This window comes from Rhinatrema bivittatum, chromosome 1 (genome assembly GCF_901001135.1).
Source record: "Rhinatrema bivittatum chromosome 1, aRhiBiv1.1, whole genome shotgun sequence".
Lineage (NCBI taxonomy): Eukaryota > Metazoa > Chordata > Amphibia > Gymnophiona > Rhinatrematidae > Rhinatrema > Rhinatrema bivittatum.
This window is the reverse complement of record NC_042615.1, coordinates 516,221,920-516,248,903: the sequence shown is the minus strand read 5'-3', so window position 1 is coordinate 516,248,903 and position 26,984 is coordinate 516,221,920. Positions and strand designations below refer to the sequence as shown.

The 26,984-nt window shown below is 43.9% G+C and overlaps 1 protein-coding gene, 1 long non-coding RNA gene and 1 pseudogene across 3 annotated transcripts in view; 1 reads left to right on the top strand and 2 right to left on the bottom strand.

Moving 5' to 3' along the window:
• Positions 1 to 15,784: 15,784 nt before the first annotated feature.
• Positions 15,785 to 16,335, bottom strand: LOC115098858 (annotated as a pseudogene).
• Positions 16,336 to 23,369: 7,034 nt separating this feature from the next.
• On the bottom strand, positions 23,370 to 26,398 carry LOC115096928. Of its 2 annotated transcripts, none has more exons than XR_003858168.1 (3): positions 26,053 to 26,398; positions 25,113 to 25,237; positions 23,370 to 23,606 (listed from the first exon to the last, which is right to left on the bottom strand). It is a non-coding gene; the product is annotated as an uncharacterized LOC115096928 (long non-coding RNA). The 2 variants fall into 2 exon arrangements; XR_003858170.1 differs by having other exon boundaries at positions 23,370 to 23,596.
• The window catches only part of LOC115096922 (annexin A1-like), a 74,160-nt gene continuing 73,051 nt past the window's right edge, over positions 25,876 to 26,984 (top strand). Inside the window, exon 1 of the mRNA XM_029612224.1 lies at positions 25,876 to 26,024. The gene's annotated coding sequence lies outside the window, so the exon portion shown is untranslated. The remainder of the gene's footprint in view (positions 26,025 to 26,984) is intronic.

Genomic DNA, 26,984 nt, shown 5'->3' with positions numbered 1-26,984 from the left:
TATATAGTTGGCAATTCTATGTGTATACCTCTAAGTAAAAGACTTGTAGCAATACAAGCAGAAGACTATAGCTTTAACTAAGCATGCTTGGCGTAACATCTGCAGAGAATACTGACTAAAAACAGGATGGTGCTGGGCTTAGATTTACAAAGGTAGGTCAAAGGAATGCCCAGATACCAGTCATACAGAGCTGCACAAACAGTATGACAGCCTATGAATCTATTTGGCCTCTACAGATAAGGGAGTCAGTATTCAGTGGCATTTAGCCTGATAACTCACTAAATGTTGACTTTTCAATATTTCCCTCAATTATCCAGTTAAGGTTTGGTCAGATATCTCATTAACTGGCTAAAATTTAACCAGATCACAAAAGGGGTGTCCAGGGGCATTCCAGAATGGAGTTAAGTTAGCCATATATATTATCTGGCTAACTGATATTCCGAGTTAATTGGATAACTTATCAGACTAACTGAGGTCATGCTGTAGAGTAGTCCTAAAGATTGCCAGATAATCTTAGCCTGCTATCTTTAAGATAGCCAGCTATATTCAATAGTGCACCTGCACCACTGAATATCCCTTCAAAGTTAGCCAGATAAGTTAAGAAACAGTTAAGCACCTAATATAAATTTGTTCAAAATTGTTTGCCCCAAAATTGTGCCGGAAGTCTGTACCATATAAAGATATTCAATCTGATTGTGAAAAAGAAGCAAAACGCCAAGCAGGTAATATAAAGCAGATACTGCTTTAATGAAATGAACCAATCAGCAATGTAAGAAGAGCTACGTAAACTTATTTATATAATAATGATTGCTCTGCACACGATAAGTCAGATCAAACTCTCCTGCCCTTAGCCACTTCAGAGACCAAAGCCCAAGGAGGAAGACTGAAAATTAAGGAGTTAGGGAATTCAACTGGTTACAGTTCTTCTTTCACAGTTTGGAAACGCTTTCAAATCAAAAGGTTTCCATAGGTGGGACTTTTGGTTCTCTCTTTGTTAATGGTGTGCATGCGTGCTTAATAAAGCTGAAACCTTGTGGTCTCTAAGCACACATTAGTGGCAAGTCTCAGGGCAAAGATCCTGTGTTTGATCTTCCCTCTTCGGCAATTTGCTGCAGCTCTTCCTTTTCTTGTCCGCTGGCTGCCCCACATCCAGTCCTTCTTGATACTGTCACCTCCCTCCTCCACATGTGTCAATAAAGCTGTTTGATCAGCAGTAGTGGAGGAAGATGGGCAATGGAAGGAGAGAGAACGGAAGACAGAAAGACAGGAAGGAGGAGGTGGCAGAATAAGAAGGGGGTGGTTCGCCCTGGGTGACAACAGGGGGAGGGGTGCCATTGCTGCCAGCACCTAGAAGAGTCCTGCGGCGGCACAAGGGAAGAAGTGATGTGCTGACAGAGTCCCCACTCCCCGCCAGAAAAAGTGAGGTCCTGTGGAAAAAGAGGCTAGCGGCAGATGAAGAAGAGGCCCTGCGATGCCTCTGGCAGTTGAAGAAAAGGTCCAAAATGTGTGTGAGAGAACGAGAGACTGGCTCTGTGAGAGTGGGTGCCAGTGTATGAGAGGGGGTGTGTTTGTGTGTATGTATGAGAGGGTGCCTGTGTGTGTGTGTATATATATATGAGGGTGTGCGTGGGTGTGTGTTTCTGTATGAGAGGGTGAGTGTATATAAGAGTGAGTGTGTGTGTATATGAGGGGGTGCGTATGTGTGGTTTGTGTATGAGAGGGTGAGTGTATATAAGAGTGAGTGTGTGTGTGCCTGTGTGTGTGTATATGAGGGTGTGAATGTGTGTGTGTTTGTGCATGAGAGGGTGAGTGTATATAAGAGTGTGTGTGTTTGTGTGCCTGTGTGTGGGTATATGAGGGTGTGCGTGTGTGTATGTTTGTGTATGAGAGGGTGAGTGTATACAAGAGTGAGTGTGTGTGTGTGTATATATATATGAGGGTGTGCGTGTGTCTATGTTTGTGCATGAGAGGGTGAGTGTGTGTGTGCATATGTGTATACATACTCACACAGGTACACACATAAAAGCATCTTCAGAAGGGAAAGCTGCAGGTAGCTGCTAGTCTATGGCAAGATGGTAGGAGTGGAAGTAAAGAAGAAAGTAATAACAATCAAAGAAAATAGAAAATAGGGAGAAAAAAATTAAATGGGGAAATAATGAATAAAAAAAACCCCAAAATTATCCAGGCATATGAAAAAGTTGATATCTATTAAAAAAAAAAATGTTAAAAGTAAAATGTTCCATAAATTCTCTTTATTTCCATTAAGTAATATAAGCTCTACATTAGTGTATGGGAATGTGCCACAGAATTGCTTTTAAATCTCAAACAGCGCCAAAGAATTTTCTAATCCTTTTTGGAGAATTGACCATGAGTTGCTGCTAATCTGGGAGGTGGGGGGGGGGGGGGGGGAGGCAGGCTTAACAGCACAGTACTGGAGAAGGGCAATTTCCAAATACATTTATTTATTTATTTAACTCTTGATGTGAGTAATAATGATTTACCCATGTAAAGGCTCCATCTGAAAACTTCCCTCTCTTAGCGGTAGATTTTAATAGGGATGCGCCGATTTTATAGCACGCCAGCTCGCACATGTTATAAAATCCGGGGGCCCCACGCACATGCATGCCGGATTTTATAATCCACGCGCGGGGGGTAGGGGGGCCTAATTTTATAAAGGCATGCACAGCGACTAGATTCCTTACCCCCCTGCCCATACTCCTTCCCTCTTCCCCTGACCTTCCCATCCCCTAAACCCTTTTTCCTACCTTTTCCTTTTTTTGTTATGTTGCTTACTGCTCTGTTGGAGCAGAAGCAACGTCCGTGCGATGGCCGACTGTACCGACCGCCTCCAGCCCCGCCTCTCCCTGCCCCCTGGACCACCCCTTTCTCTGGGCCCAGCACTTATTCGCGTATCGGGGTTTACGCGCGTGGCCAAGCCCGTTTGAAAATTTGTCCGGCGCGTGTGTACGGCCTAGAATTTACGCACGTAGGGGATTAAAAATGCATCCGTTACTGTGACTGGAAGTATTTGTGATGCCCCACAATTCATGCACCTTTAATCACATTTGGAGGCGGTGTTCCTGAGGCAGTATTAGGTCAGAGGAGGAAAGAAATGTGCATGTGCATGTAGCTAGGTCTTGAGGTTAACATGGGTGGGGGGTAGAGGGAGAAATGAATTATCTCTATCATGTATACACACTCTTCTTTCTCCTACTCTCTATCTCCACCCACCCCCAACCTCACCTGATTATGCTCTCTCTCAACTTCCCCCCATCCCTACCAGTCTCTCGCTCTCAATCCCCTCCCCTCCCCCCAGACTGTCTCCTTCTTCCTCACCAGTCTTTTTTTCTCTTTCTCTCTGTCTTCCTTCCCCTTCACACAAGTGTCTCTCTCACCAATTTCATTTCCCACATTCTCTCTTATCCTAGTTTTCACTGTACCTCTTTGTGTCTCGCAGGACAGTAGCTCTTCTCCTCCACCAGGAAGGTGGGGATGTTCCACAGGGCCATCTGGTCTGGGATTGGTGCACTCTCCCTCCTGGCAGTGGCCTTGAGCTTTGGCAGCTCTCCTCCAGTACTCCACACTGGCAGGCTGGCTTTTGGTTCTTGTCACCCTCCCTTCACAGGTGAGGTGCGGCAGGTCAAGTCGAAGGAGCTCCAAAGCAACCAGCTTATTCGCACCCAGCATAATGAACCAGTGACTCGGGGCATGCACATACGGAGCAGTCGCTCTCAGAAGTTGCTGCGAATGCGCATCCACCATGTGCATATGTGTGGAGCGCTCTTGCAGACTGCTGCGAGTGGTGGTGGGGTGGGGAGTACGGGCTCCCTGCTTTCTTGGGTGGAACATCCTCTTCTGGTCACCGGGGGGTACAAGGAAAGAGCCCACACTCCCTGGCTCTGCTGCTGCCACTGGGAGGATGCACAGGGCCTGAAAAAGGAGGCAGAGCAGCAATAATAAAGCTGCCCATTATGTAATGATAAATTCAACCCTGGCCCCACAGGCTGATACCTAATTGGGTAGGATGGGTCCAAAGTGGAAGGCCCATAGCTCACTCCTGCCCACTTTTGGCTAACAACCCTCAGACACGGATTGCATTTTCAACTCTACACACATTATATTCCATAGAAAAAGTACCTGCAGAAAACGGAGGCAAGGTTCTTTCTGAAATGTTACTGAAAAAGCAAACAAAAGCAAAATTGTACGATCTTGCTTTACAATGGAGAGCAAGAACTGCTAGATCTTGGTGCTCCCATTTGTAATCTAGATGGACAACGCGTTGTCGTAGAAGATAAAGAGACTAATAAGGCTTAAGGCGAGCAATTCTGAAACCAAGTGCATGGCCCTGGGATTTCCACATCCCCTTCTGATTTTGATTTTGGGCCCAGCACATAAACATTTTGCCTGAGGGATGCAAACTGCATATAGAATGAGAGACTGGTATGAGCTGTCCTTTTGAAAGTTAATTTTCAGAAACTGGGCACCCCATTGGTTGAACTCTAATAGCACTAAAATAGGGATGGCCAACTCCAGTGATGGAGAGCCTCAAACATATTTAATTTACAGGGTGTAGAACAGAATATAAATGACAGGAAATTAAAAAAAAAAAAAAAAAAAAAAAGGATTTTCTCCTGCTACTTTGGCCGTTCAGCTAAATCAGAACCAGCCCAGTGCCGTGAACGTTCATCCACACTAACCCAAGGTTTTCCCCACATTTTGCATTCCCTCCTCCTAATACAGTGTTTCCTAACCTTTTCACGCACAAGGCACACCTACATTAAGAAACTTGTTATGTGGCACACCAGCCTCCACTGGATATGGGGGGGGGACTCATGTGGCCAAAAGAAGCAGTAGGAAAGCACTGAAAGCCCTATCAATCTCTCTTCTAAATTTTAAAACAAAGGGAAAGAGGAGGTGAAAGCATACAGTACTTGAACCCATCACGATGGACCAGCTTCTTCTCCATGTCTTCAACAGCTATGTGCCCATATTTTCTCTCTCATGCTCTTTGTACCTCTTCCCAACATCTACTGGAAGTCCCTACTGTGAAGCGTGCTCGTTCAACACCCACTAGAGAAAGGATGCTTGGGATAGCTGGTCCAACCCTTAGACTGAAAACGCGACCTGCTTTGTTTCAGAAAAACTCCTTAAAACTCCCTTGTTCTCCATGGCTTTTGCAGATAGTAGATGCCACTGATTCCATTCTGGGTTCTTTGTACCGGTCAAGCAGATACAATCTGTCTTGTCTGTTGTAATTATGCAATGTGTATTAATAGGTTTCTGCTGTTTGTCTTGCTTGTAACTATGTATGTATTTTTGTTACCCGCTGAGATTTGTGGCTCAGCGAGCTATGCATTGTATAAATAAATAAATACTGTAAATAGTGCATACCTGTGGTAAGTGTCAACGTGACTGTGCAGGTGAATTTTCTGCTTGAAACATGTGCACAGTCTGTGGGTGAATGTACCTGTGGACTTTATCCCAGTGCAGGTAGTTTGAAAATTTCTCCCCAAATCAATCTAAAAGGGACAAAGAGATATTACAAGCACTTTGTATTCTTTTGTTTTAATTCCTTGGAGCCTGAGTCCTGGACAGCTTCTGCTTAGTAAACATAGGGCATGGCATCATACTAGTAGTTTGTCCAGTAAAAACTAACTAAGGAGACCAATGAACTCATAATCTGCTCTTCTATTGATTTAGTATGAACTTGGACTGTGAAAATCTGTGGCTTCAAGTTTGCCATTGCTGACTCTTATGACTGTTCCAGAAATGTCTTCATGTTTTAGTTTATCCAGCTGACATTAGGTAATGCTTATTATCTTGAAAATTACTTCCCTTTTTGGAAGATAACAAAGAGATGAGTCATTAAAAGTGGTTGTAAGATTTCCCAATCCAGAGATAGCTGCTGTACCCATGCTTCTGTGCTAATATGCAGTAGAGCCAGGTGCTCCACTATAGTTTGGAGACCCTTCCTGGTAAGGCCTTAAATGTATTTTTGCTGCTGGATATCATCAGAATGCCTTTATGCTCCTCCATCTGGTTGCTTGTGAGACCCCTTGTCTGTATTAGATTCCCTTAGAAGCAGGGCCGGCTTTAGAATGATGGCACCCACAGGCAGTGAACCAGGGGTGGGAGATCAAATGGCAGCAGAGGGAGTCCCAGTTTTTGGATGCCTTCAGAATTTGGTGCCCAAAATCACTCGCCTATGTTGCCACTGCCTAAATCTGGCCCTGCTTAGAAGTTTCAGATCCATTTTTTTTGTTTTGTTTCTGCCAAAGTCTGCAGAAGGGAGCTAAAGACACAATGCCACTTTATTTTAGGTCCTGTAACATCAAGGAAGATTCCAAAGCCCTCAGCCCATGTTTTAGGCTGGGCCTGCATCTATGGCCCTAGGAGAATAATGCGGAACAACCAGCAACATCTACACCTTCCGGGAGCCCACTGCTGGTAAATCTGCACATGAGAATGGTGAGAGTAATATCTTTGTTTAGGGACCTGAGCATGAGTCAGAGCCCTAAAGCTGGAATGCCAAAGATTTCTGGGATTTCAAAGAAGCAAGGGAGAAAATCCCTCAGCTCGTGGAAGCAAGGGCGCTCAACTGACAGAGCTTCACCCAGAAATATGCCCTTACTAAGAGGTAAGGTTTGAGGTTTGATATGGCTGCTTCTGTCTCTCAGTTATAAAAGAGCAATCATTCATTGTGAAATTACCTGTGAACAGGACTGTATGAACAGTGTTCTCTAAATAAACATATCTTTGTGGCAACCACACCTATCGCATGCAGCCTGAACGTATTATCTGGGATTTAGCTTGATAGCAAGAGAAAGGACTAGAGGGCTCCCTTAGGTAAGTTCTAAGGCTGTGCTTCAGAAGGAACTTTTAATATCCACAGTGGTCTGCTCAACCTTGTGCAGCGAGTGATTTACCCCCGATCCCCTACAACATCTGATCTACCACCTGCCTAATAGGAACCCTAGAACTCCTGTTTTGCATGTACCCTCACCACAGGGTTACAATCAGATTATGAAGCCTGTTGAGATCCAGTTTTATGGAGGGTCCTAATTACATGTGTGTGCATATACATTCAATTAATAGCCCATTTAGGTTTGCTCTCCCAGTCTTTTGATAATATTTTCTCCCATTTAGCTGTTGAAGTGAATTTTTGTTTCATTAACATTGATGAGGGTAATTTTATAACTGTGAGGGTTGGGGTAAAGTCTGCATGTATCATTTGCTTGCAGGCTTTATCATGAATTTTCAAAGTGAAGTTATGCACATAGCTTTTGCCTAGAAAATGAGTGTATAAGTGCAGTGGTAAGCACGCAAACTCACCCATGCAAAGTTACACCTGCTTTTCGGAGGGTGTAATTTGTGTGTATGAACTTATATACATGTTTCTTAAAACTAAAAAGTATGTACATATGTACTTTTACATAAACCGAACCCTGTGCAGCCATATACGCTCAGAAAACCGTGGTTTACGCCTGGAAGTGGCTTTGCAAATTCAACCCTCACAATCACTGCATACCTTGTTTTTTTTGGATTTGGTTGGAAGGAGAAGCTGGAAGATAATATATTGAGCACCTCCCTTAGAGCTATTGACCTGAGGATCAATGAGTGCTGTTCTTTAAAATATAGGACTTAGAAAGACCTCTAACAAAAAAAAAAAATACTTTCTGGCGTTGTCAAATAAACATAATCATGAACAGATAATACAACTCAGAGACCCTGCATATTTCAGGAAAAAGAAACCCTTGATGCAGTTTTTCAAACCTTATTCAGACACCTGTCATGAGACTGCACTCTTAGAAAGGAGGAAATACATTTGAATGTGAGGGCTCCCAAAAGTGAATAAAAGTAGTGCAGGGAACTCCAAAAGTTACCTGGATAAACCCCTGGAATATTGACTTCTCAAATTTTATACTGGTCCACCTTTATTTTCCTGCTATAATAGTATCAGAATAGTTGTCTGCAGATAAAAACTTCTTGCCTTTCTCTCTCTCTCTACTTCACTAGTCTGCCCAGTTGCTCCTGCCTACCCAGTGCTGTATATAAGTTTCTTATTAAAGAAACTCTCATCAGTTCTGTGCCACTAAGAATGTAAAATAATGTATACTGTGTCACTCCAAACCATACTCAATCTTTGATCCTTTCCCTCCTCACTCTTACCACCATTCTCGTATCTGTATCATATTTTTTTTTTAATTTTGCTATGATTTTTCTTAATACCATGTTTGTTAATAGCTATTGCAAGCATCAATTCCCCTTTTTGTACATGATTTTAAATACAATTATACAAGTTGAATTCTACACATTTTTGACCAACATATACATTTCATTAAAATAAGCTGTCATCAGATCTGAAGATTTCTCAGCGTACAGAAATTAATTGCACTTCAGTCTTGTAAGGTTGTTGGGTCACTTGATTCTTTTGCCTTTGCATTGTCATAAGTTATTGGCTCAGACTGAACTTTGTAACCCATTTTCACCACACAGTAACTGTTCTTGAAAATGACGTTTCTCTTTCTTCTCATCAGCGCTACTTGGACCCACATAAAGATTCAATCAAAGAGTACCTTCAGAGTTCAGCTATCATGCTACCATATCCCTAGACAGGAAATTTGCCTGCTGGATCGGAGGGTTCTGTAAAAATATTCAGTCAACTGAATCTTGGACCTTGGATGCTCTCTTTCCTGCTAAGAAAAGGCGTCTTCATTATCTCGGTACCTTGTGCTTGTGCAATGTTGTGCTTGTGTGCAATGCTGCTTGATAAACAGTCCTGACCTGTTTCATTGAAGTATAGGCTGTCTTGCTTTATTTACAGACTCAATATACAAACACCACCAGAATGTGTGGGAGTGCCCAGCTGGTGAGCACATACATTTTGCAAGTGAGCAGCAGGGCAGGGTCCTCCTCCCTTGTCCTGAGAGCTGTTTCTATTATAGCAGCATCACTTACTGCTGCTACAGTCCACTACTAGGGTCCCAAGCTCTGCTTTCCTCATTTTCTCTCTGTGCTTCTCTTCTGTGTTTGTCTCTTTCCTCTTCATTACCATCACTTCTTACTCCTCCCTAGCTTGTCTCATATCTTTCAGTTCTCCATTTCATTTTCTTCCTTTCTCCTACACTTCTATTCCTGTTCTTTGCCTCCCATCCTTTCCACCTCTTTTCCCTGTTACTCAATCTGCACATCATCCCTCATCCATAAGCCTTTTCTTTCCTTTTCTTACCCCTTGCCACCTACAACCCTTCGTTTCTTTCTTCCCCAGCATCTATTCTCCTGTCCCTTTTCCCCTCTTCCCCCAGCCTTCCTGTCTCCTTCCCCCTCCAAGCATCCATCCTCTGTCTTCTTCACCCAGAATCCTCTCCCCTGCCTCTTCTCCACCTGCCTCCCATCCTCATCTGCTTTCTGTCTCCCTCCTCCACCAACATCCTTTCCCCTGCCTCTTACCCCTCCATCGTGTGTCTCCTACCTTTCTCTTTACCTCACCCACCTCTGCATCTCACCCTTCTTTCAGGTGCACATTCTCAGCAGTGAAGCCGAGCATCAATCTCTCTGCCTCTAGGATCTCCTCCCTGGTATCTGCTGCCCCCTGCTTCTCCCCCTTCCCTAGCATCTACTCTCCCCTACTCTGCTGCACACGCACACACCTTAGACAGAACAGAGCTCTTTAATACATATCATGTTTGAAACTGTTTGATAACACTTTACAGATAGTAGTTAACTCTAACAATGTGCATTTGTTTGAAAGAAACAGGTAAAATATGATGAATGTGCTAGGCTAGGCCCCACTGCTATGCTTTTCTCTGTACGTGGCATGGTAGGTCGCAGCAGTGTTTTCGCGTGCTTTTTCCTTCACGTTAGGCTGCCTTCTTCAGGGCCATCGGTGCGTGCAAGTACGTCTGGTTGTGCATCTATGTTGTGTGACCAGCTTTTGGGTGCTTAGTCAGATGCTAGCTTAGGCTTCCAAGTGATAGTGGCTTCCGTGTTAGGCACACGCTTGCCTGTGAACACAATTTGGGCCACATTGGTTGTGCACTTAAGTTTGGAAGGGCGGAAGTGCACCTAGTTTTGCAACGCCTAGCCTTGGGATGCCTACATTTTGTGCACCTAACTTTTGGATACATATATTTTAAAGCGTAATTTCAGCTGGACGCACACCTCCAATCTCCTGTTACACGTACTGACAGGCTGATGGCACCTGTGGCTAAGAAACCTAAGTGCCTTTCTCTCTAGGCTGCCTGTCATATTTGGGCATCTCAACCTGGCGTGCCCTCTAACTTGTGCCAGCGCTGCTTAGAGGCTCAGGGAGAATTATCTTCCTCTGATTTTCCTAAGCCTGGTTCTTCCCAGCCTGGGTAAAGACGTGTCTGGAGGGGCACCTGACCTTGGAACTCCTATCACTGGTTCATCAACGGGGGAAAGTAGTTCAGTGGGCACAGCACAGGTGCTTCTGGCTTTGGCATGGATCCTTCTGCCTTTTCTTGGGTAGAATTCTTTCAAAGACTGTGATCCTTTCTTCAGGCGCAGTCATCAGCCCCATCCAATACTGTCGGGCCACATTCAGAGGCAATGACCTCTCGCTCGCCTGGTACTACTATTAATTGCCGAAGAACACTTAGATTGGCAGCAGGTCCTCCCAACAGGAATCTGGATGGCACAGATGATGAGGCCAATCCTGACTCTCTGGAAGTTGGGGAAATTCCTCCGGGACTGGAACCGTATAGGACTATGTTGCAGTTCTTTCATAGAGATGAGCTACCAGCTCTGATTTCCCAGATGTTAAAAATGCTGGGAGTACCTGGGGCAGATTCCATGACTGAACCAAAGAAAAATCCCATTTTAGTTTCTTTGTGTAAAGCCTCTTGTTTTTTCCCTGTTATGGAGGCCACTCAAGAATTGATTGATCTTGAGTGGGATGCCCTGGGGCAGGGGTCGGGAACCTATGGCTCGCGAGCCAGATGTGGCTCATTTGATGGCTGCATCTGGCTCGCAGACAAATCTTTAATAAAAAAGTAAAAATCTAACAAAACCCCCCACCCCCTTGATGCCCCCCAAGACCTCCAAAATTAATTTACTACAACCCCCCACCCTCCTGACCCCTCCCCCCCCAAGACCTGCCAAAAGTCCTTGGTGGTCCAGCGGGGGTCCAGGAGCGGTCCGGGAGCGATCTCCTGGACTTGGGCTGTCGGCTGCCAGTAGTCAAAATGGCGCTGATGGCCCTTTGCCCTCACTATGTCACTAGGGTCGACCAATGGCAATGGTAGCCCCTGTGACATAGTATGGGCAAAGGGCCGTCAACGCCATTTTGATTACTGGCAGCTGATGGCCCTTTGCCCTTACTATGTCACAGGGGCTACCGCTGCCATTGGTCGACCCCAGTGACATAGTGAGGGCAAAGGGCCGTCGGCGCCATTTTGACTACTAGCACCCGACAGCCCAAGTCCAGGAGATCGCTCCCGGACCGCTCCTGGACCACCAGGGACTTTTTGCAGGTCTTGGGGAGGTCAGGAGGGTGGGGGTTGTAGTACATTAAATTTGGAGGTCTTGGGGGGCGTCAGGAGGGTGGGGGGGTTTGTTAAATTTTTACTTTTTTATTAAAGATTTGTCTGCGAGCCCTGGACCCCCGCTGGACCACCAGGGACTTTTGGCAGGTCTTGGGGGGGTCAGGAGTGTGGGGGTTGTAGTAAATTAATTTGGCAGGTCTTGGGGGCGTCAGGAGAGTAGGGAGTTGTAGTAAATTAATTTAGTAGGTCATGGGGGGGGTCAGGAGGGTGGGGGGGGGGGGTGGGGGGTGTAGTTAGTATGGCTCTCACGGAATTACATTTTAAAATATGTGGTGTTCATGGCTCTCTCAGCCAAAAAGGTTCCCGACCCCTGCCCTGGAGGCTAATTTCAGAGGGTTGGGTTTTGGAAGGCCTGTACCCCCCTGGATCCAGTGGTGAAAGAGCTTTTGTGCTTGTCTGTGCCGTCTCCAAGTGGACGACTATCTCCATGGAGGGAGGAGCAGCCTTGAAGGATGTGCATGATAGGAGGATTGAGGCCATCCTTAAGCAAACATTTGAAGCAGTGGCAATGACCTTGCAGATAGCTTCTTGTTGTTCTCTGGTGGTTCACTCTTGTTTACGTCCCTCTCAGGACGTCAATGAATCTGGAGTGAATTCCAGGGCAGTTATGAAGCCAGCAGCCACCTTTTTGGCAGATGTGGGCTGCAAATTTTTTTTTTTAATTTAAAGTTTTATTAAGGTTCTATTAAACCAACACATACAGAGCTACATACCACAAATAAAAACAAAACAAACAAAACAGCACATCCTGTCTGGTATAACTCAGAATAGCAGAACAAAGAATCAAAGGCACACTCTAATTAAGAAACAATACAATAATAAAAATACAGGAGAAAACACGGCCCCCTCACTATACCCACACAGAAATGATCTCATGTAAAATAAATTACTACAGTATTCTGATATGTCTGTCGGAACCAAAACATACTCCAACCCCATAAACCCAACCTCCCCATCCCCTTCCTCCTGATAGAAAGATATCCAGTACACAAACAAAAAAGTAATAGTAGATCAACAACCATTGATCATTAAGAAGAACTATTACCAACTAAAAAGAGAGACAAATATTAAATATCATCCATAGATTGCCTCCACAAATCATAAGGATGCCACACTTTCTCAAATTTATGCAAAGACTTATTGTTGATTGCTGTTATCTTGCTTAACCTATACATCTTTTCAAGCCTAGCCTTGGTATCACATATCTGGGGAGTTTTAGGCTCTCGCCAACACTTAGCCATGTCACATCTAGCAGCAATGCAAATATATCGTACCAGTGAGCTAACATATTTGTCAGCTTGAGAAATAGATAAAATTGAGCAGTGCATGTTGAAGAAGAATTGAGATGGGAAGTTTGAGAATACTCTCTATCCATTGAAACACTTCTTCCCAATAAATTTTAATGAATGGACATTCCTACCATAAATGAATAAAAGAGCCTACTCCCTGACAACCCTTCCAACACAGATCAGTGAATAATGGATTCATTTTATGAAGTTGAGCAGTACAATACTTTATAACCATTTTCAATAATATTAGCCGAGATAAGGCCCCTGCCCTTAGCGTGGAAAAAAGTTAACCACTGTTTGTGTTTGGAGGAGAACTCCAACCCCAAATCACTCTCCCAGGATTTAACAAAAGCTGGTTTAGTTGGCAAGTCACGATTTAAAAAGGTAAATAATTTGGAAAATATCCCAGGGACCCTATCCACATTCTTACACAGAGATTCAAAATAGGAAATCCCTTGCGCCAAATGAGTTGCCAAATTAGCCCTGGACACAAAATGACGAAGTTGCAAGTAAGAATAAATAGCAATATCTGGTAGGTCATAATGGGCTTTAAGTTCAGTAAAACTACATAGTCCCTGCAGATCCCAAACTTGTTCCCACTATAATATCCCATGAGATTGCCAAACTCGGAGGCCTGGATTCATCAGGCCAGGTAAAAGGTGTCGGTTATGAAAAAGAGATGTGTTGTAATGATAACCTCTTGTGTCTACTAGAACTGAGCGCCATCTATGCCACAATGATAAGGAAAGAGACATAGATGGAGACACTTCTCGAGGCATATCCCAGGCATATTTAGGTGCCATATCAATGAGGATAAAGGAACAGTATCCAAGATAGGCTGTGATAACATAGCCCAAGGTTTTGAATTCAAAGACTGGTGCCACTCTACTACTGCCCTGAGATTGGAAGCTGCAAAATACCATATCAGATTGGGTACTCCCCAGCCACTCTTTGATTTCAGCAAATATAGAATTCGCTTTGCTACCCTGGGATGCTTGCCCTGCCATATAAATCTCAATAACCTAGACTGCCACTTTTTCAGAAGTTAATCTTGTATTCCCACTGATAGAGTCTGGAAAAGATAGAGGAGCCTAGGCAAAACATTCATCTTAACAGTAGCTTTTCTCCCCAGCCAAGAGATATGGTAATGAATAACGATCCCATTCCTCCAAATCCTTGTAGATGCCGGCCAACAATGGAGGATAATTCAGAGTGAAAAGATCCTCTCTATTGCCTATAAATACACCCAGGTATTTTTTTTTTATCAGCCCACCTAAATGGAAACATTCCCCGCAATATCCTCTCACCCTCCAAGAGACCGTGATGTTTAGTATCTCCAACTTATCCCATTTGATTCAAAACCCTGAGATGGAACTAAAGTGTTCCATTTCTCCCACTGTAGCTGGAAGGGACTCGACGGTATTTGTTAAGGACAAAAGAACATCATTAGCAAAAAGAGATAGTTTAGAAGAAAAGGCTCCAAGAGTGATGCCTTGTATAACCTGATTATGCCAAATCTTTGAAGTGAAAGGTTCCAAAAATATAGCAAAAAGCAGTGGTGAAAGAGGGCAACCTTGTCTCATGCCCCGTCCTACTATAAACAAATCTAAATAGCCCCCATTCACCTTAATACATGCTCTGCAGTTAGTATATAACTACTGTAGCCAGTGTATAAAAAAAATCCCCAAACTGCATTTTCTCTAGGGTTTGAAATAGATTTTCTCTAGGGTTTGAGTCCGCACCTCAGCCAAAGGGCTGACTTTGGTAATAGCAGCCAGGTGTCAATTATGGCTGAGAGATTAATCAGCTGATGCAACCTCCAAAGCTAATCTTATGAAATTGCCCTTTAAAGGCTCCCTCTTGTTTGGGGGTGAGTTGGAGAAACTGGCCAGTAAGTGAGGTGAATACCCAGTTCCTCGTTGCCAGCGGATAAGAAGCATATGCCATGCTGCTTTGGCATGAGAGGCTGTGCCAGGGAATCCAAGTGTTTTCGACCCTACAGGGAAGCAACCTTTCAAAGGACTTGACCTTTCAGTAGGTTTCAGTTCTTTCGTCCCAGACAGCCCAGATGGGTCACAGGCTCGGGTAGTGGAACCTCCCGAGCCTCCCAATGAAGGTTTGCCGACCCAACCCCGGGAACAGGTGATAGGAGGGCACCTCTCTCTCTTTTATCAGAGGTAGGTCAAAATCACATCTGATCAGTGGGTCCTGAAGATGATACGAGAGGGATATGTGCTGGAGTTTTGCTTACTTCCTCAGAACATGTTCATGGTGTCTCCCTGCTACTCCCCAAAGAAGAAGCAGGTGGTGGAATGTACATTCAAGGCTCCTCAGTCTGAGGGCTGTGCTTCCAGTGCCCACATCTCAGGAAAATACAGATCAATATTCCATTTATTTTTTTGTGCCCAGGAAGACGGGCTCCTTTCATCCCATCCTGGATCTCAAAGGGTTCAAATGTAATTTGCATATGACTCATTTTCACATGGAAACATTGCGCTCAGTGATAATGGCCATGCAGTCGAGGGGATTTCTGACCTCCTTGGATCTGTCCAAGGCATACCTCCATATTCCCTTCCAATTAGAGCATCAATGTTTTCTGTGATTTGCGGTGTTGGGATGTCATTATCAGTTTTGGGCACTGCCTTTTGGTCTGGCCACCGCACCCAGAACTTTTTCCAAGATTACAGTGGTGGCAGCAGAGTTGAGGAAGGATGGGATCCTGGTATACCTGTATTTGGATGACTGGCTGATTCTGGCCAAGTCTCTGGAAGAGAGCTGTCTGGTGACCCACAAGGTGATCTCCCTGTTGCAGGAGCTCAGTTGGGTGGTGAATCTGGCCAACAGCAGTCTTCCGCCATCTGAGTCATTAGAGTATCTCAGTGTTTGATTCAACATGAAGCAGGGCAGGGTTTTCCTGCTAGAAACTATTTATTTTTGACTTTTGGCAATTGCCTGGGCCTGCCTTCCTGTCAGGGTTAGATCTTTCTGTAGCACAAACTCAACAGACTGTTTCCTGTAAATGTCTTTCGTGGCCCAGTTTCTTATCCATAATGGCTTCCAGTTTTCCTAGTCAATCACAGCAAACCCTTCTTGTTTCTCTGAAGGTATGTAAAATAAAATATCTTCCTCAGTTTTTTTAAAATGTTGATATAGAGGAATCATTTGGGGAATGCCCCCATGGAACATTTCTCCTGTGTCTTCATTTATGTAGGGGTAATAGCCTAACCGGTCATAGTAGAATAGCGTGATGCTTTGGTTGGTGCTCGTCTTCATTGTATTGCCTATGAACTGAAAGAGTCCGAGATCGACATTGATTTTGTGCTTTCTCATGCAGACCTCAGTTGGAGCATTCCAGATGGACATAAAAGGGGACCCCATATTCAGGAGTTGATGGTACAGGTGTCTGTTGATGAAGACCATACGCTCAACAGTGTGGTCCTATTTGCAGGTACTTGGTTTGAGTACAGTGACCCTGGAAGTGGTGCCATGGGCGAGGGTGCATTTGTATCCTCTTCAGTGCTCCCTGCTGTCTCATTGGAGCCCACAGTGACTATTTGATTCAGCTCCACCTGCTGATGGAGATCTGTTCTCAACTACAGTGGTGGTTACAAGTGGATCATCTAAAAAAAGGGAATTTCCCTAAAATCACCAGACTGGTTAGTATTCATGATGGATGCAAGCCTCCAGGGTTGGGGAGCTCATTATAATGAACTGACAGTGCAAGGGCGCTGGAGTGCAGAAGAGTTTCTCTGGAACATCAACCAGCTGGAAGCCCGGGCGGTCCAGTTGGCATGCTTGTAGTTCAGTGGCAGGTTGCAGGGCTGAGTGGTTTGCATAATGTTGGACAATGCAATGACAGAGGCTTACATCAATTGGTAGGGAGGAACCAAGAGCCATCAAGTGTCGCAGGAGATGGACCAAATTATGGAATGGGTAGAAGTGCATCTTCAGGAGATCTCAGCCTTGCACATTGCAGGAAAAGACAATGTAAGAACAGACTTTCTCAGCAGGGAGAGTCTGGACCAGGAAAATGGATATTGTCAGATGAAGCTTTTCAGCTGATAGTAGATCACTGGGGCCTTCCATTTCTAGACCTGCTGGTGACTTCTCACAATGCAAAGGTTCCTCAATTCTTCAGTCTCAGGAGAGATCCAAAGTCCTTCGGTATCAATGCTCTCATCAGAAATGGCCAGAGGACAAGCTGCTGTATGCCTTTCCCTCATGGCCCATGTTGGGCAGAAAGGTTTGGAGGGTTGAGGGTCACAGAGGAATGGTGCTTTTGGCAGCACCAGATTGGCCCAGGAGACCATAATATGTGGATTTGCGACAGCTCCTGGTAGACTCTCCCCTCCCATTTCTGGTGCACAGGAATCTGTTGTGGCAGGAACCTGTGCTTCCCGAAGATCTGACTCAATTTTGTCTTATGGTATGATCCTTGAGAGGGACTGGTTACTGAAGAGTGGATATTCTAGTGTGGCGATTGCCACCTTTCTACGAGCAACAAAGTTTTCCACTTCCTTAGCCTATGTGCGGGTTTGGCGAGTATTTGAAGCTTGGTGTGAAGATCGAGGTATTCTTCTTTGTTCAGTTAAGATCACACTCATTTTGGAATTTTTGCAGGATACACTGAATAAAGAGTTGGCCCTTAATTTCTTAAAGGTGCAAGTGAAGGCTCTTGCCTGTTACAGGTGTCAGGTAAATGGTGAATCTTTATGGCCCTTCCAGATGTGGTCTGCATCTTGAAAGGAGTGAAACATCTTCGTCCTCCCTTATTGTTACTAGTCAAATATCTGACCTGCAGGCCTTGTCTTGCCAGGAGCCATTCCTTCAGGTGACTCCAGGAGCAATACAGCTGCATACTATTCCTTCCATTTTGCCAAAAGTAGTCTCAGATTTTCACCTGAATCAGTCCATTTCCCTGCCAAATCTGGATAGGGAGAGGGATACAGAGGAATATCGCCTGTCACACCCTTGGATGTCAAGAGACATATTGTGAGGTATCTGGAGGTTTCTAAACCTTTCTGGAAGACGGAGTACCTGTTTGTCCTTTATGGTAGAGGCAAACAGTGAGCCGGCTTCTTGGGCTACAATAGATCACTGGATTAAGGAGGTAGTCATGGCTGCATATGTGAATCCTGAAAAGCTGTTACCTAGTCAGGTTAGGGCTCATTCAACTAGGACTCAGGTGGTGTCATGAGTGGAAGTTAGTTTGTTGTCTCCCATTGACATTTGCCAAGCTGCAACATGGTCCTCTTTACACATCTTTTTCAGGTATTATCATCAGGATGTGCAGGTCTGGGAGGACATAGCCTGTGAATGTATGGTTTTGACAGGACCACGGGCAGCCTCCCGCCCTATTCAGCAGTAGCTGGGGTACATCCCACTGGTTCTGAATTCATCTGTCTGGGCACTAGGAAATGAGAAATTACTACTTACCTGATAATTTACTTTTCCTTAGACCAGATAGATGAATTCAGCTTCCCGCCCTTGGCTGCCAAATGATTGTGTTATGGTCCTCCTACATGGCTAAGTGTTCCAAGGATTACTGGTGTTAGTCCAGTCCTTAGACTAGTGTTAATGCATTCTTTGTCTTAGCTCAGTTGGTTGAGTACTGAAATGGTTATCTGTTTTAATCAAGTTTTTGCTAGTCTGTCCACAGTTGGCTTTTTAAGAGCATACTGGCAGGCTGATGTCAATGCAGGAGTATATATACTGTGACATCAGCTTTGCTCTATCTCAATCTGCTGGTAGAGGTACAAAACCCACTGGTTCTGAATTCATTTTCTGGTCTAAGGAAAAGGAAATTATCAGGTAAGTAGTAATTTCTCATTGCATTACATGCTTTTGCTTTTGCTGACTAGAACTCAATGGTATTATTATATTATTTGTTTGTTTACATTTGTTACCATGCACTGACCATCCCCCCCCCCCCCCCCCCCACAAAGACCACCTTGCAACCTGGGCAGCACAAACAAGTAACTAAGGAGACAGTCAATAGGAATGCAGAATCATACCACTAGCTAATGAACTGCTTCCCCAATTGATACTTTTTCAGTTAGTGTGCACTGGTAACCTCTGTCACAAGATAGGGAGAAAGGGTGGCTGGTGTCATGTTGACTAATGGCAGCTGGCCTGGGAACAGGAGGTCACTCCTGTCACCCCTCTAGACCACCAGGTATTTTTGGTGAATCTTGAGGGGTCGGAAGGGTGGGCGGAAGCTCTGCTGTTTGGGGGGGTTGTCAAATTCAATATTGTAATGATTATCAGGCCAATACAGTACAGTGCGCTCTGGTGGACCGCACTGTTAACCCACGTTTGGACACGCATTTTCAATGTGCTAGCTTTACCCCTTATTCAGTAAGGGGTAATAGCGCGTTGAAAACGCGCGTCCAATCCCTCCCAAAACTAATAGCTCCCGCAACATGCAAAGTAAAAACTGCTTTTCTGTACACACTCTGACTTAATATCATGGCGATATTAAGTCGGAGGTCCCAAAAGTAAAAAATAATTAAAAATAAAAAAAATAAAAAATTTAAAATCAGCCCGCGGCTCGTGGGTTGAAAACCGGATGCTCAATTTTGCCGGCGTCCGGTTTCCGAACCCATGGTTGTCAGTGGGTTTGAGAACTGACGCCGGCAAAATTGAGCATTGGCTGTCAAACTCGCTGACAGCTGCCGCTCCTGTCAAAAAAAGAGGCGCTAGGGATGTGCTAGTGTCCCTAGCGCCTCTTTTTACCGTGGGCCCTCATTTGAATACTAAATCGCACACGCAGGAGAGTGGCCTGTGCGTGCGCCGGGAGAGCGGGCGCTCACCCAGTCTCCCGCGACTTTTACCATATCGGCCTGATAGTAATGAATGGGAATGGTTAGGGTGGGTTCTAGTTTTTTTTTTTTTTAACCAAAAGGGGGAAATGAAAACAAAAAAGAAAGAATTGGGGGTGGACCTGAAATGGCCCACCCCTGAAATGAAACTGGAATGAATATTCTTTAGGCTACCACCCCTACTGACTAGAAATGTACTGATTTGAATGTATTTGTATGCTAATCAGTTCCTTTAAATATGTGCAGTGCTGGGGCCAAGAATAAGATGAGGTATTTCACATTCTTCATGTTGCCTCTGTGTTAGGCTATTTATTATGTATTAAATGATCTAATGTGGCTTAATGAATGAGCGCCTAAGTTTTGTACCTGAGGTAATGGAGGATGAAGTGATTTGCCCATTGTCACAAGGGAGTCGAAACCTGGTTTTCCAGAATGCAGCCTACTGCTCTAACTGCTAAACTAAACTCCTCCCCTCCCTCTTGCTCTTCTGTTTCAGTGTCTCCTGTCAGAGGACACACTGTAATCTTTTTTGACTGTTACAGGTTTACTGTGCCATTCCACAGGGGTAAGCGTAGTTTTCTTTGCCTCTGCACTCTGCAGCACAGTAGAGAGATATCTCTGTGTTTCACAGCAGTGGGTATAAAACAGTGACTGACTGGCAGCCAGGTAAAGCAGTTTTTTGCTCTTTGACTTTCTGTATAGGAAAAGGGGTCAGTATATGTATGTGACTCTTCCACAAACTGTTGTTACTTAGTCTCTAGTCAGTGTATGTCTACCATCAGCAAGGGGACTGTAGCATACCTTGCTTCTAACAAGAGTGACTGAGTCTGGTACGCTGTCTGTTTGTATCCACACTAGTACTGGGAGCACAGTATACTTATTATCCTCGCAAACAATACATTTGGACTTACCGGCACTTGGCCAAACAGTTTCTTATAGAACAGATGGGTGGGGAGGTCAGATGATCTGTCTGCACCCATATTTGCTTTATAATGGTGATGATGGCAGCTCCTCCCAAGTTTCCATGTTTCACATCTTATACCTTTCTGGCAGCATAGTATAGAGAATGCCAGCAAGCCAAATATTTTGAAAATTCACAAGATGGCTCTGCTCAGGACAGCCCACGAGCTTTAAAAATGCAGGTGGTGCTGGCATTGTGCAAGTGGGAGAAGCAGTGCAGTGGCTTGAATTGTGTGTGACAGATGAGGGGTCCAGAGACAGCAGGATTTTGCCAGGGATATGGTGGGGTTTCCCTCAGATTGCTGACCCCTGATGAGAGTAAGAAACGCTTACATTTAGTGGCCACGTAGAATCCTGATCCCTTCTATGAGCAGAGGAGAGGGCAAGCTGACTAAATTCTCAGTATAGAAGTTGTGACTTCCTTTTGAACATAACTGCTAAGGGTGAAAAATGAATAATTAGGCTAAAGCAGTCCTACATGCTCGGTTATGTGAGTTGCTTTGTTACGTCAGAGTGAGTGAACTTGGTGTGGTGAAATGGGGATCTTTGGGCCTGTTGTGATTCATTATTTTTTGTTTCCCTAGTAAGATCTCTTTTTTCTTACAATCCATGCACATGGTCCAGGATTATATATCTTTGAAGAATGCTAAGAAAACAGGTAAATTAAGGCATCCCAGTAGAGGGGATGTCTTTAAGCAAACTTACAAGCAACACTTCCTCTCAGCAGAAACACTTCTTGCAACCATGTGCTTCTGAGTGACTGTCAGCTTTCCCCCATCATCTAGTTTTAAAGTTGCCCTATCTCCTTTTTAAAGGTTAGTGCTAGCAGCCTGGTTCCACTTAGGTTAATGTGGAAAAGGCCTCCCCTTCCCAAAATGATGCCCGGTTCCTAACAAACTTTAAACCCTCTTCCTTGCACCATCATCTCATCCACGCATTGAGACTCTGGAGCTCTGCCTGCCTCTGGGATCCTGCACATGGAATGGGGAGTATTTCTGAGAATACTATCCTGAAGGTTGTGGTTTCAACTGTCTACCTAAAATCGACTTCCAGAACCTCCCTCCTACCCTTTCATATGTCATTGGTGCCCATAATGACCAAGAAAGCCAGCTCTTCTGCAGCACTCTCTAAAATTCTGTGTGATATGCAAAGTCTGCCACCTTCACACCAGGCTGGAAAGTTGCCAAGTGATCTTCATGTCCACCAGCCACCCATCTATCTACCTTTCTAATAATCAAATCGCTAACTACAATGGCCATCCTAACCCTTCCCTCCTGAGCACGTGTCCTTGGAGACCTCTCCTTGAGTGAGAGGATACTAGGGATGTGAATCGTTTTAGGACGATTAAAATTATCGTCCGATAATTTTAATATCGTCTTAAACCGTTATGGAACACAATACAATACAGATTCTAACGATTTATCGTTATAAATCGTTAGAATCGTGAGCCGGCACACTAAAACCCCCTAAAACCCACCCCCGACCCTTTAAATTAAATCCCCCACCCCCCCGAACCCCCCCCCCAATAACTTAAATAACCTGCGGGTCCAGCGGCGGTCCGGAACGGCAGCGGTCCGGAATCGTTTTCGTTTTCGTACGGAAAATGGCGCCGGCAGGAGATCGACTGCAGGAGGTCATTCAGCGAGGGTTCCGGCGCCTCGCTGAACGACCTCCTGCAGTCGATCTCCTGCCGGCGCCATTTTCCGTACGAAAACGATTCGCGGCGGGAAATCGCTCCCTGACCCCCGCTGGACCTCCAGGAACTTTTGGCCAGCTTGTGGGGGGCCTCCTGACCCCCACGAGACTTGCCAAAAGTCCAGCGGGGGTCCGGAAGGACCTCCTGCCGTCCAATCTTTTTCGTCTATGGCCGCCGCCATTTTTCGGCGCCATTTTGGAAAATGGCGCCGGCTGAAGACGACAAGATTCAGGAGCAGGAGCCCGTTCCGGACCGCCGCTGGACCCGCAGGTTATTTAAGTTATTTGGGGGGGGGGGTTCAGGAGGGTGGGGGATTTAATTTAAAGGGTCGGGGGTGGGTTTTAGGGGGTTTTAATGTGCCGGTTTTTCGATTTTTCGATTTTTAACGATTTTTAACGATTTTTCACGATATTTTACCCCCCCAAATGGCAACAATACGATTCCCTCCCCCTCCCAGCCGAAATCGATCGTTAAGACGATCGAGGACACGATTCACATCCCTAGAGGATACTATATCACCTTGAGGGCAGGTCCTAGTTATAGGATTGCTTTCTGCATCATCAAGGTGATGCTCTTCTTCTAGGTGACCTTTCTCCTCCAAAGGAGCACAGGGGCTACCAGATTAGAGGTAGGACTTCTCTACTATGTCCCTGAAGGTCTCCTCTGTATACCTCTCTGTCTCCTTTAGCTCCTCCAGGTCTGCCACTTTACTCTTCAGAGATTGGACTCATTCTCTGAGGGCCAGGAGCTCTTTGCACCTAGTGCACACTTACAACCTCTTGCCAGTTGGGAGATAATCATACATGTGGCACCCAGTGGGAAAGGCTGGAAAGCCTCCCTCTCACTGCCCGACTACTTTCTAAATCTTAATTTAGATGATTTGTTATCGAGTTAAAATTTCTGAGGGAGTAGGGATGTAAACCTAATCTAAAGTACATTTAGTCTATTGATTTATTTAGTATTTGTCTGACAGTGATCCTCAACACATTGCAATTAATCAAGATATTAATTACCCACCTTATTAACTATTGTTTTTAATTAAATTCCTTCTGTATAAATTTTATAGTAAATTTATAGTGAGGAAAATGAAGATGTTCGCACCATTAGTTGTGTACTTCTGATCCTCTTCTGCTGCAAGGGCTGCAGGACTTCTGGAAGCTGGATCTATGGAGCTTGAAGCATGGATTTGTTCGCGGTGGACCTCTGGAGTCCTCTCCCAGGAGCTACTGGGTAGAATATGCAGATGAGCCTTCTGGTTCTCTTCTGCTGGAAACTCAAGAGGTAAGAGGTTCCAAATATCAGGAGTCTGCTACAAAGAAGGTTGACTTGCGAATCTCATACAAACAAACTTAATGGAAAGAGGAAACTTCAAGTAAGGCTATTTGTGAAGAGTGCAATGCTCTTAGGACAATATAGCCTCAGCAGGGTTGTAGTACAAAGACTAGGGGACATGGAATGAAGATACTAAGTAGTAAATGTATAACAAATAGGAGAACATATTTCTTCACTCTATGCATAATTAAGCTCTGGATTTTGTTGCCAGTGGACAAGGTGAAAGCTGTTAGGTAACTGGGTTTAAAACAGGTTTGGACAAGTTCCTGGAGGTAATATCCATAAACCATTATTAAATTGGACTTGGGAAAATCCACTGCTTATCCCTGGGTTAAGCAGCATGGAATCAGTTTAACTTTTGGGTTCCTGCCAGGTACTTGTGACCTAGATTGGCTATTGTTGAAAACAGGATAATAGGCTTGATGGACCTTTGGTCTGATTCAATATGGCAATCTTAAATTACTATGTTCCAAAGTAGAATGAAAGACAGGAAGACAAAAGTAAATAGATGTTATCTGGTCTCACAACAAGGCATAAAATAATGTTAGTCTGGGGATTTATGTCATATATAAACCCTGTCTTTAGCCTTACCTTTAGTTTTTAGCATACAAATTCACTTCCTGTATATATTCTGAATCAAGACTAAACCAGACATATTGGGAGGGTAGCTTAAAGAACTGAGCATAGCCCCCATATACAGGCAAATATCTGACAACATGCAGATCTACCTTAGTATTTTATAACCCATGTATTGTGCTTTTTGAGACTTTCTGTCTAAGTGGCGATGTTTAGCAGCCACCACGTAGCTGGAGAAGTCAGAAGTGGCCCTGAATGCATACATGATGCAAAAACTATTTGCCAATCTATTTTAAAATTACACATGCAGATAATTTATATGTGAAAATAATGTAGAAGTTATGTACATATTAAGTCCCTATTTATGTGTGTAAGTTGGCAAATGTTTCTAACTTGTGCGTAAAGGAAATTAACCCATTTTCTGGTTCCTGAACCAGTTTGCACAGTCCATCTTGGAGAGCCTGAACTCTCTCCTAGTTCACGCAAACCTTCCACCCAGCCAACAATCCTGTATAAACATATGTGATATCACTTATACAAGATAAATTTAGTAGGTGTAAAATTGCGTGAGTAAGTTGCCAAATCTACCTGCATCTCTTTTAAAAGAGCAGGTTATACATATATATGTTGAACCTGCCCTGGAAAATCTGTAGACCACCCCTCTTTTACATGCATATATTTGCATATGAACCCTTATTTACACTCAGATGTTTGTTTATAAAATAGCATGTATACATGCTATTTACATGCATAAATGTTCATTTTTCCATGCCCAACTTTTTGAAAACTCACCCCCCTTGCTTATACTTGTTCCACTGACTGTACATGGCTATAAATCATTTCAGAAGAATGTATATTATTCATACCATACCTTTGTGTATCCTCACAAGTTGCAAGAGGTCTTTATTGTTTCAAAATCAGATTTGTGTGGCTGAATTGCCAATTTGCTGTCAGTGTAACAGGAATATCTTCAATTCCACTGGACAGTTTGCAAGCCTAAAAAGAATTAGACAAGCTTTGGAATTTTTAAACTAAGAGGACGAGGATCCCGGCAAGATCAGAGGCAATGTGTGATTCTTGCTACATTTTTTGTGATTTTTAGCCTCTGTCCCCTGAACAACATCCCAATTACTTAAAAAAAAAGAGCCTTCTGTTCCAATCCCCTTTACCCTACCATCCCTGCACAATCACATCCACATGAACCTTTATCTCCATTGATATTTACATTTCCCATATTAACTCTTCAAGAGTTTCAGCCTGAATACCGCTCATCCGTTTCTGACCCAATCATGAGGTTTTTTTTATTATACTCATTACTTTAAATGTTTTTCAAAAAGATGCTTGACTTGTGAATGTATAGCTAGTAGTGAATGGTCAGTAGCTGGGGCTGAAGCCTTGCTGCTCACAAGTTTCAAACATGTGCTAATTCAGCTCCTTAATGTATGTGTAATAGTCATACATATTTTACAGTGGATCAAATTTGTTAACTAAAATAATTCTGGGCAACTTAGTTCGCCTCCTTAGGAGCAAAAACATTGCAGCACACAAAGAATTTTGTGCTAGCAGTTTTTTTTCTAATAGAAAGTTCATTGTATTTCGTGGGCATGTCCCGTACTGAGTCTTCTGACAGACGGGCAGCCAGTCATAAGCGCAGGGGAAACGCTCGCCCTTTCCTAGGTGTGGCTCTTCTGCCACTTTATAAAAATCGCAAGCCTAAGGCTTAATTCCTCTGCTTTGTACTATAGCTCCCGGTGAATTAACATTCTTGAGCTGAAATAGACAAGTAAGTAAGAGGTGGTGGTTTTGCTTACGGCTGTTTAGAGGATAATTTTTCTGAAGTTTCGTTCTTCGTTGTGCTTGTTGTTTCTGCGCTCAGGAGCATGGGGGAAAAATGGGTGTGCTCTTAGCATTTCAAGCGCCGGTGCTATATACTATATATATTTTTTTTAAGTATCTTGCTGTGTTAATCAGTCTTGCAAATGTTGACAGCTTATTCCTTTTTTTTTTTTCTCCTGGGAAAGAATACAGTTGTGCAGTTTTTATTAATGCTGAAAAAAGTCATACTGTTTGGGACTGATTTTCTCCTTTTCTCGGTGGTAGTCATGGAAAGGAGGATCCTGCTGCATTCAAACTGTTGCATGAGTCACAGGAAATGAATGTTCCACGTCTGGAAACTTAAAAAAAAATATATTACTATGGTTTGTGTTGGCTTGCAGTGTTTCTGACTTAACTGCTTCGCATCCACTGCCCTAAAAGCTGCTCCTAATAGACTGTGTTCATTTTGCAGGTTATCTCTCATCCATTTAGATTGTCTGATAACATAAGGACATATAAACTGACTCATATACACTTTACTGCCAATGAGTTATTTGACAGCTCACTGGTTTAACAAAAGTCTTTTCCTTTAAAATTCCACCCTGCTTTTTTTTTTGTATAGGAAAGGTGAGGCTATGGCACTCTTCAGCTCTTTGTCTTTCGTGAACTAGTTTGCCAGGTTTCTTAAGTACACTGTGAATGTAAATAATTACTGTACTCAAGTGATAGGCCAAAAAAAAAAAAAGAAAAACAATTGCAAACCATCTCTATTCTCTGAGCATTTAACCACAGGTAGGCATATCTGATTTAAGATGATCTGGGAGCAAACTAGGCATTTTTTTTCCATGGTTCTTTTAGGCAGAAATGGAAGGGTTTCCCTGTGGTCCATATGATGTGAGGGAGGTGGTTGGGGGTGGCAGTAAATATT